Below are 11,037 nucleotides of genomic sequence, written 5' to 3'. Positions count from 1 at the left end.
GGTGTAAGGTTCGGCCATTATGGGTGGGTTTGGGTGGGAAAGTGGTTTGAATTTGAATGGTGAGGTAGGTGGGGTTTTATGAAGGAAGGATGTGAGTGGTGAAGAGAAAGATGGGATTTGATAGGTGAAGGGTTTTTGGGGAAGAGGTATTGAGGTGATTGGTGAATGGGTGAAGAAGGGAGAGAGAGTGGTGGGGTTGGTGGGGATCCTGTGGGGTCCACAGATCCTGTGGTGTCAAGGAAAAGTCATCCCTGCACCAAATGGCATTCAAAATCACATTTTGAGCCATTTCTGGCGTTAAACGCCGGGCTGGTGCCCATTTCTGGCGTTTAACGCCAGGTTCTTGCCCTTTCCTGGCGTTTAACATCAGTCTGGTGCCCCTTTCTGGCGTTAAACGCCCAGAATGGTGCCAGACTGGGCGTTAAACGCCCACCTGCTAGCCTCACTGGCGTTTAAACGCCAGTGGGTTCTTCCTCCAAGGTGTGCTGTTTTTCTTCCTGTTTTTCATTCTGTTTTTGCTTTTTCAATTGAATTTGTGACTTCTCATGATCATCAACCTACAAAATAAAATAAAATAACAAAGGAAAATATGTAAAATATAACATTGGGTTGCCTCCCAACAAGCGCTTCTTTAATGTCAGTAGCTTGACAGAGGGCTCTCATGGAGCCTCACATTTTCTCAGAGCAATGTTGGAACCTCCCAACACCAAACTTAGAGTTTGAATGTGGGGGTTCAACACCAAACTTAGAGTTTGGTCGTGGCCTCCCAACACCAAACTTAGAGTTTGACTGTGGGGGCTCTGGTTGACTCTGTTTTGAGAGAAGCTCTTCATGCTTCCTCTCCATGGTGACAGAGGGATATCCTTGAGCCTTAAACACAAAGGATTCTTCATTCACTTGAATGATCAGTTCACCTCCATCAACATCAATCACAGCCTTTGCTGTGGCTAGGAAGGGTCTGCCAAGGATGATAGTTTCATCCATGCACTTCCCAGTCTCTAGGACTATGAAATCAGCAGGGATGTAATGGTCTTCAATCTTCACCAAAACATCCTCTACAAGTCCATGAGCTTGTTTTCTTGAATTGTCTGCCATCTCTAGTGAGATTCTTGCAGCTTGTACCTCAAAGATCCCTAGCTTCTCCATTACAGAGAGAGGCATGAGGTTTACACTTGACCCTAAGTCACACAGAGCCTTCTTGAAGGTCATGGTGCCTATGGTACAAGGTATGGAAAACTTCCCAGGATCTTGTCTCTTTTGAGGTAATTTCTGCCTAGACAAGTCATCTAGTTCTTTGGTGAGCAAAGGAGGTTCGTTCTCCCAAGTCTCATTTCCAAATAACTTGTCATTTAGCTTCATGATTGCCCCAAGGTATTTAGCAACTTGCTCTTCAGTGACATACTCATCCTCTTCAGAGGAAGAATACTCGTCAGAGCTCATGAAAGGCAGAAGTAAGTCCAATGGAATCTTTATGGTCTCATTTTGAGCCTCAGATTCCCATGGTTCCTCATTGGGGAACTCAGTGGAGGTCAGTGCACGCCCATTGAGGTCTTCCTCAGTGGCGTTTACATCCTCTCCTTCCTCTCCAAATTCGGCCATGTTTATGGCCTTGCACTCTCCTTTTGGATTTTCTTCTGTATTGCTTGGAAGAGTACTTGGAGGGAGTTCAGTAATTTTCTTGCTCAGCTGTCCCACTTGTGCCTCCAAGTTTCTAATGGAGGACCTTGTTTCAGTCATGAAACTTTGAGTGGTTTTGATTAGATCAGAGACCATGGTTGCTAAGTCAGAGGGGTTCTGCTTAGAACTCTCTGTCTGTTGCTGAGAAGATGATGGAAAAGGCTTGCCATTGCTAAACCTGTTTCTTCCACCATTATTGTTGTTGAAACCTTGTTGAGGTCTCTGTTGATCCTTCCATGAGAAATTTGGGTGATTTCTCCATGAAGAATTATAGGTGTTTCCATAGGGTTCTCCTAGGTAATTCACATCTTCCATTGAAGGGTTCTCAGGATCATAAGCTTCTTCTTCAGATGAAGCATCCTTAGTACTGCTTGGTGCATTTTGCATTCCAGACAGACTTTGAGAAATCAAATTGACTTGTTGAGTCAATATCTTGTTCTGAGCCAATATGGCATTCAGAGCATCAATCTCAAGAACTCCTTTCTTCTGACTTGTCCCATTGTTCACAGGATTCCTTTCAGAAGTGTACATGAATTGGTTATTTGCAACCATTTCAATTAGCTCTTGAGCTTCTGTAGGCGTCTTCTTCAGATGAAGAGATCCTCCAGCAGAGCTATCCAAAGACATCTTGGATAGTTCAGAGAGACCATCATAGAAAATACCTATGATGCTCCATTCAGAAAGCATGTCAGAAGGACATTTTCTGATCAATTATTTGTATCTTTCCCAAGCTTCATAGAGGGATTCTCCATCCTTCTGTCTGAAGGTTTGGACTTCCACTCTAAGCTTACTCAATTTTTGAGGTGGAAAGAATTTTGCCAAGAAGGCATTGACTAGCTTTTCCCATGAGTCCAGGCTTTCTTTAGGTTGTGAGTCCAACCATGTCCTAGCTCTGTCTCTTACAGCAAAAGGGAATAGCATAAGTCTATAGACCTCAGGGTCTACCCCATTAGTCTTGATAGTGTCACAGATTTGCAAGAATTCCTCTAAGAACTGATGAGGATCTTCCAATAGAAGTCCATAAAACTTGCAATTCTGTTGCATTAGAGAAACTAATTGAGGCTTAAGCTCAAAGTTGTTTGCTCCAATGGCAGGGACAGAGATGCTTCTCCCATAGAAGTCGGGAGTAGGTGCAGTAAAGTCACCCAGCACCTTCCTTGCATTGTTGGCATTGTTGTTGTTCTCGGCTGCCATGTGTTCTTCTTCTTTGAAGAATTCGGTCAGGTTCTCTAAAGAGAGTTGTGCTTTGGCTTCTCTTAGCTTTCTCTTCAAGGTCCTTTCAGGTTCAGGATCAGCCTCAACAAGAATGCCTTTGTCCTTGCTCCTGCTCATAAGAAAGAGAAGGAAACAAGAATATGTGGAATCCTCTATGTCACAGTATAGAGATTCCTTTAGGTGTCAGAGGAAAAGAAAAATAGAAGACAGATGTAGAAAATTCGAACTTATCAAGAAAGATGGAGTTCGAATTGTGCATTGAGGAATAGTGTTGGTCCATAAATAGAAGGATGTGAGAGGAGGGAAGTAATTTTCGAAAATTAAGTAAAAGATTTTGAAAACATTTTTGAAAAGCATTACTTAATTTTCGAAAATGAAAGTGGGGAAGAAATAAAGTGATTTTTTAAAAAAAGATTTTGAAATTAGAAATCAAAAAGATTTGATTGAAAACTATTTTGAAAAAGATGTGGTTAAGAAGATATGAATGGGTTTTTAAAAAAAATGTGATTGAAAAGATATAATTTGAAAAACATTTTAAAAAGATTTGATTTTGAAAGTTAAAAACTTGGCTAACAAGAAAAGATATGATTCAAACATTAAACCTTTCTCAACAGAAAAGGCAACATACTTGAAATGTTGAATCAAATCATTAATTGATAGCAAGTATCTTTGAAAATGGAAAGAAAATAATTTTGAAAAAGATTTGATTTAAAAATTGATTTGAAAAAGATTTGATTTTGAAAAGATTTTGAAAACTTAAAAAAATTTGATTTTGAAAACAAAATCTTCCCCCTTGTGCCATCCTGGCGTTAAACGCCCAGAATGGTGCACATTCTGGCGTTTAACGCCCAAAATACTACCCTTTTGGGCGTTAAACGCCCAACCAGGTACCCTGGCTGGCGTTTAAACGCCAGTCTGTCCTTCTTCACTGGGCGTTTTGAACGCCCAGCTTTTTCTGTGCAATTCCTCTGCAGTATGTTCTGAATCTTCAATTCTCTGTATTATTGACTTGAGAAGACACAAATTAAAAATATTTTTGGATTTTTAATAATAAGGAATAATCAAAATGCAACTAAAATCAAATAACAATGCATGCAAGACACCAAACTTAGCAGTTTGTATACTATTGACACTAACAAAATGATAATGCATATGAAAAACAACAAAATACTCAAGTCAAGAGAATTTAAAGATCAGAGTATGGAAATCATCAAGAACAACTTGAAGATTAATGAAGACACATGCATGAATTCGAAAAATGCAAGAAGAACAGAAACATGCAATTGACACCAAACTTAAAATGAGACACTAGACTCAAACAAGAAATATTTTTGGTTTTCATGATTTTGTCATTTTTTTGGATTTTCGAAAATTAAGTGGAAAAAGATATCAAAATTCTTTAATGAGAATTCCAGGAATCAGTGCAATGCTAGTCTAAGACTCCGGTCTAGGAATTAGACATGGCTTTACAGCCAGCCAAGCTTTCGAAGAAAGCTTCGGTCCAAAACACTAGACATGGCCAAAGGCCAGCCAAGCCTTAGCAAATCACTGCTCCAAAAGCAAGATTGATGAAAATCAACAAGCTCTTGTGATGATAAGTTGAAACCTCGGTCCAATGAAATTAGACATGGCTTCTCAGCCAGCCAGACTTCAACAAATCATCATGAAACTCTAGAATTCATCTTCAAGAATTTCGAAAAAAAATACCTAATCTAAGCAACAAGATGAACCGTCAGTTGTCCATACTCGAAACAATCCCCGGCAACGGCACCAAAAACTTGGTGCACGAAATTGTGATCAATACTTTTCACAACTCAAATAATCCCCGGTAATGAATCCAAAAACTTGGTGTTCAATACCATGGCATAAACACAACTTCGCACAACTAACCAGCAAATGCACTGGGTCGTCCAAGTAATAAACCTTACGCGAGTAAGGGTCGATCCCACGGAGATTGTTGGTATGAAGCAAGCTATGGTCACCTTGTAAATCTTAGTCGGGCAGACTCAAATGGGTATGGGTGATATATGAATAAAACATAAAGATAAAGATAGAGATACTTATGTATATCATTGGTGAAAGCTTCAGATAAGTGTATGAAGATGCCTTCCCTTCCGTCTCTCTGCTTTCCTACTGTCTTCATCCAATCCTTCTTACTCCTTTCCATGGCAAGCTTATGCAAGGGTTTCACCGTTGTCAGTGGCTACCTCCCATCCTCTCAGTAAAAATGTTCCTATGCTCTGTCACAGCATATGGCTAATCAGCTGTCGGTTCTCGTTCAGGCCGGAATAGAATCCATTGATTCTTTTGCGTCTGTCACTAACGCCCCGCCTGCTAGGAGTTTGAAGCACATCACAGTCACTCAATCATTGAATCCTACTCAGAATACCACAGACAAGGTTAGACCTTCCGGATTCTCTTGAATGCTGCCATCAGTTCTCGCCTATACCACGAAGACTCTGATCTCACGGAATGGCTGGCTCATTTGTCAGGCGAGCACTCGGTTGTCAGGCGATCAACCATGCATCGTGTATCAGGAATCCAAGAGATATTCACTAGAGCCTCGAATGCTTGTAGAATAAGAGTGGTTGTCAGTCACTTTGTTCATGGGTGAGAATGATGATGAGTGTCACGGATCATCACATTCATCAAGTTGAAGAACAAGTGATATCTTGGACAAAGAACAAGCGGAATTGAATAGAAGAACAATAGTAATTGCATTAATACTCGAGGTACAGCAGAGCTCCACACCTTAATCTATGGTGTGTAGAAACTCCACCGTTGAAAATACATAAGAACAAAAGTGATCATTGGTTTCGGCCCCAGAGAGGGAACCAGAAGAACCAAGATCTGATCTAAGAACTAGATGTCCGAAGATGAAAATACAATAGTAAAAGGTCCTATATATAGAGAACTAGTAGCCTAGGGTGTACAGAGATGAGTAAAAGACATAAAAATCCACTTTTGGGCCCACTTGGTGTGTGCTTGGGCTGAGCAATGAAGCATTTTCGTGTAGAGACTCTTCTTGGAGTTAAACGCCAGCTTTTATGCCAGTTTGGGCGTTTAACTCCCATTTAGGTGCCAGTTCCGGCGTTTAACACTGGGATTTCTGTAGGTGACTTTGAACGCCGGTTTGGGCCATCAAATCTTAGGCAAAGTATGAACTATCATATATTGCTGGAAAGCCCAGGATGTCTACTTTCCAACGCCGTTGAGAGCGCGCCAATTGGGCTTCTGTAGCTCCAGAAAATCCACTTCGAGTGCAGGGAGGTCAGAATCCAACAGCATCTGCAGTCCTTTTCAGTCTCTGAATCAGATTTTTGCTCAGGTCCCTCAATTTCAGCCAGAAAATACCTGAAATCACAGAAAAACACACAAACTCATAGTAAAGTCCAGAAAAGTGAATTTTAACTAAAAACTAATAAAAATATACTAAGAACTCAACTAAAACTACTAAAAACATACTAAAAACAATGCCAAAAAGGGTACAAATTATCCGCTCATCAACTTGCTGGTTAGTTGTGCGAAGTTGTGTTTATACCATGGTATTGAGCACCAAGTTTTTGGATTCATTACCGGGGATTATTTGAGTTGTGAAAAGTAGTGATCACAATTTCGTGCACCAAGTTTTTGGCGTCGTTGCCGGGGAATTAAATGTCCTAACTATAGTTTCGCATTTGTTCCCTGCAATAACAGTGCCAAGTTTTGATCCGGCAACAACACCAAGTTTTTGGCGCCGTTGCCGGGGATTGTTTCGAGTTTGGACAACTGACGGTTCATCTTGTTGCTTAGATTAGGCATTTTTCAGAGTTCTTAAGAATGAATTCTAGTGTTTCAAGGTGATGTTCTTATCATCACCAAAGCTGATTGATTCTCATCAATTTAGCTCTTGAATGCAATGTCCTGCTGAAGCTTGGCTAGCCATGTCTAATTTCTTTAGACTAAAGCTTTAGACTAACATTGCATGATTCCTGGAATTCTCATTAAGAATTTTGATATCTTTATTTTCTTTTCCACTTAATTTTCGAAAAATCCAAAAAAATTTACAAAATCATAAAAACCAAAAATATTTCTTGTTTGAGTATAGTGTCTCATTTTAAGTTTGGTGTCAAATGCATGTTTCTGTTCTTCTTGCATTTTTCGAATTCATGCATGTGTCTTCATTAATCTTCAAGTTGTTCTTGATGATTTCCTTGTTCTGATCTTTAAATTCTCTTGTCTTGAGTATTTTTGTTGTTTGTCATATGCATTCTCATTTTGTTAGTGTCAGTAGTATACAAACTGCTAAGTTTGGTGTCTTGCATGCATTGTTATTTAATTTTAGTTGCATTTTGATTATTCCTCATTATTAAAAATCCAAAAAAATATTTTTAATTTGTGTCTTTTCAAGTCAATAATACAGAGAATTGAAGATTCAGAACATACAGCAGAGGAATTATACAGAAAAAGCTGGGCGTTCAAAACGCCCAGTGAAGAAGGCAAACTGGCGTTTAAACGCCAGCCAGGGTGCCTGGCTGGGCGTTTAACGCCCAAAAGGGTAGTGCTTTGGGTGTTAAACGCCAGAATGTGCACCATTCTGGGCGTTTAACGCCAGGATGGCACAAGAGGGAAGATTCTGTTTTTAATTCAAATTTTTTTCAAGTTTTCAACATTTTTCAAAATCAAATCTTTTTCAAATCAAATCTTTTCAATCAAATCTTTTTCAAAATCAATTTCTTTCCATTTTCAAAAATACTTGCTATCAATTAATAATTTGATTCAACATTTCAAGTATGTTTCCTTTTCTGTTGAGAAAGGGTTAATGTCTGAATCATATCTTTCCTTGTTAGCCAAGTCATTAATTTTTAAAATCAAATCTTTTTAAATTGTTTTTCAAATCATATCTTCTCAATCACATCTTTTTAAAACCATAACTTTTCAATCATATCTTCTTAATCATATCTTTTTCAAAATAGTTTTCAATCATATCTTTTTGATTTCTAATTTCAAAATCTTTTTCAAAAATCACTTGATTTCTTTTCCACTCTTAGTTTTCGAAAATCAATTACTATTTTTCAAAATGTTTTTAAAATCTTTTTTACTTAATTTTCGAAAATTTCTTCCCCTCTTCTCACATCCTTCTATTTATGGACTAACACTATTCCTTAATGCACAATTCGAACTCCATCTTTCTTGATAAGTTCGAATTCTCTACTTCTTCCTTCTATTTTTCATTTCCTCTGACACCTCAAGGAGTCTCTATACTGTGACATAGAGGATTCCATACTTTCTTGTTCTCTTCTCTTTCATATGAGCAGAAGCAAAGACAAAAGCATTCTTGTTGAGGTTGATCCTGAACCTGAAAGGACCTTGAAGCGAAAGTTAAGAGAAGCTAAGGCACAACTCTCTGCAGAGGACCTAACAGAAATCTTCAAAGAAGAAGAACCCATGGCAGCTGAAAACAACAACAATGCCAACAATGCAAGGAATGTGCTGGGTGACTTTACTGCACCTACTCCCGACTTCTATGGGAGAAGCATCTCTATCCCTGCCAATAGAGCAAATAACTTTGAGCTTAAGCCTCAATTAGTTTCTCTAATGCAACAGAATTGCAAGTTCCATGGACTTCCATTGGAAGATCCTCATCAGTTTTTAGCTGAATTCTTGCAAATCTGTGACACTGTCAAGACTAATGGGGTTGACCCTGAGGTCTACAGACTTATTCTATTCCCTTTTGCTGTAAGAGACAGAGCTAGGATATGGTTGGACTCACAACCTAAAGAAAGCCTAAACTCTTGGGAAAAGCTAGTCAATGCCTTCTTGGCAAAGTTCTTTCCACCTCAAAAATTGAGTAAGCTTAGAGTGGAAGTCCAAATCTTCAGACAGAAGGAAGGAGAATCCCTCTGTGAAGCTTGGGAAAGATACAAACAATTGATCAGAAAGTGTCCCTCTGATATGCTTTCTGAATGGAGCATCATAGGTATTTTCTATGATGGTCTGTCTGAACTGTCCAAGATGTCTTTGGATAGCTCTGCTGGAGGATTTCTTCATCTGAAGAAGACGCTTACAAAAGCTCAAGAACTAATTGAAATGGTTGCAAATAACCAATTCATGTACACTTCTGAAAGGAATCCTGTGAACAATGGGACAAATCAGAAGAAAGGAGTTCTTGAGATTGATACTCTGAATGCCATATTGGCTCAGAACAAAATATTGACTCAGCAAGTCAATATAATTTCTCAAAGTCTGTCTGGAATGCAAGCTGCACCAGGCAGTACTAAGGACGCTTCATCTGAAGAAGAAGCTTATGATCCTGAGAATCCTTCAATGGAAGAGGTGAATTACATGGGAGAACCCTATGGAAACACCTATAATTCTTCATGGAGAAATCATCTAAATTTCTCATGGAAGGATCAACAGAGACCTCAACAAGGTTTCAACAACAATAATGGTGGAAGAAACATGTTTAGCAGTGGCAAGCCTTTTCCATCATCTTCTCAGCAACAGACAGAGAATTCTAAGCAGAACCACTCTGACTTAGCAACCATGGTCTCTGATCTAATCAAAACAACTCAAAGTTTCATGACTGAAACAAGGTCTTCCATTAGGAATTTGGAGGCACAAGTGGGTCAGCTGAGTAAGAGAGTTACTGAACTTCCTCCTAGTACTCTTCCAAGCAATACAGAAGAGAATCCAAAAGGAGAATGCAAGGCCATTAACATGATCCACATGGCCGAACTAGGAGAGGAGGAAGAGGCAATGAACGCCACTGAGGAAGACCTCAATGGACGTCCACTGGCCTCCAATGAGTTCCCCAATGAGGAACCATGGGAATCTGAGGCTCATTAGAGATTCCATTAGATTTAATTCTGCCATTCATGAGCTCTGATGAGTATTCTTCCTCTGAAAAGGATGAGTATGTCACTGAAGAGCAAGTTGCTGAATACCTTGGAGCAATCATGAAGCTAAATGACAAGTTATTTGGTAATGAGACTTGGGAGGATGAACCCCCTTTGCTCACCAAAGAACTGGATGACTTGTCTAGGCAGAAATTACCTCAAAAGAGACAAGATCCTGGGAAGTTTTCAATATCTTGTACCATAGGCACCATGACCTTTAAGAAGGCTCTGTGTGACTTAGGGTCAAGTGTAAACCTCATGCCTCTCTCTGTAATGGAGAAGCTAGGGATCTTTGAGGTACAAGCTGTAAGAATCTCACTAGAGATGGCAGACAATTCAAGAAAACAAGCTTATGGACTTGTAGAGGATGTTTTAGTGAAGATTGAAGACCATTACATCCCTGCTGATTTCATAGTCCTAGAGACTGGGAAGTGCATGGATGAATCCATCATCCTTGGCAGACCCTTCCTAGCCACAGCAAAGGCTGTGATTGATGTGGACAGAGGAGAATTAATCATTCAAGTGAATGAAGAATCCTTTGTGTTTAAGGCTCAAGGATATCCCTCTGTCACCATGGAGAGGAAGCATGAAGAGCTTCTCTCAAAACAGAGCCAAACAGAGCCCCCACAGTCAAACTCTAAGTTTGGTGTTGGGAGGCCACAACCAACTTCTAAGTTTGGTGTTGGACCCCCACATTCAAACTCTAAGTTTAGTGTTGGGAGGTTCCAACATTGCTCTGAGCATTTGTGAGGCTCCATGAGAGCCCACTGTCAAGCTAATGACATTAAAGAAGCGCTTGTTGGGAGGCAACCCAATGTTATATTTATCTATTTTCCTTTGTTATTTAATGTTTTCTGTAGGATGATGATCATGAGAAGTCACAAAATCAATTGAAAAAGCAAAAACAGAATGAAAAATAGAAAGAAAAACAGCACACCCTGGAGGAAGACCTTGCTGGCGTTTAAACGCCAGTAAGGGCAGCAAATGGGCGTTTAACGCCCAGTCTGGCACCATTCTGGGCGTTTAACGCCAGAAAGGGGCACCAGACTGGCGTTAAACGCCAGGAAAGGGCAAGAAGCTGGCGTTAATTAAACGCCAGAAATGGGCACCAGCCCGGCGTTTAACGCCATAATTGGCATGAAGAGCAATTTTGCTCGCCATTTGGTGCAGGGATGACTTTTCCTTGACACCTCAGGATCTGTGGACCCCACAGGATCCCCACCTACCCCACCACTCTCTCTCTTCTTCACCCATTTACCAATCACCT

The 11,037-nt window shown here is 39.9% G+C and overlaps 2 non-coding genes across 2 annotated transcripts; one reads left to right on the top strand and one right to left on the bottom strand.

Moving 5' to 3' along the window:
- Positions 1-2,358: 2,358 nt before the first annotated feature.
- Positions 2,359-2,466, top strand: LOC130978529 (small nucleolar RNA R71). The gene has a single exon (XR_009086155.1). It is a non-coding gene; the product is annotated as a small nucleolar RNA R71 (small nucleolar RNA).
- Positions 2,467-8,724: 6,258 nt separating this feature from the next.
- LOC130977445 (small nucleolar RNA R71) lies at positions 8,725-8,832 on the bottom strand. The gene has a single exon (XR_009085135.1). It is a non-coding gene; the product is annotated as a small nucleolar RNA R71 (small nucleolar RNA).
- Between the last annotated feature and the right edge of the window lie 2,205 nt (positions 8,833-11,037).

This window comes from Arachis stenosperma, chromosome 4 (assembly GCF_014773155.1).
Source record: "Arachis stenosperma cultivar V10309 chromosome 4, arast.V10309.gnm1.PFL2, whole genome shotgun sequence".
NCBI classification, from domain to species: Eukaryota; Viridiplantae; Streptophyta; class Magnoliopsida; order Fabales; family Fabaceae; genus Arachis; species Arachis stenosperma.
This window is presented reverse-complemented; position numbering and strand designations above follow the sequence as displayed.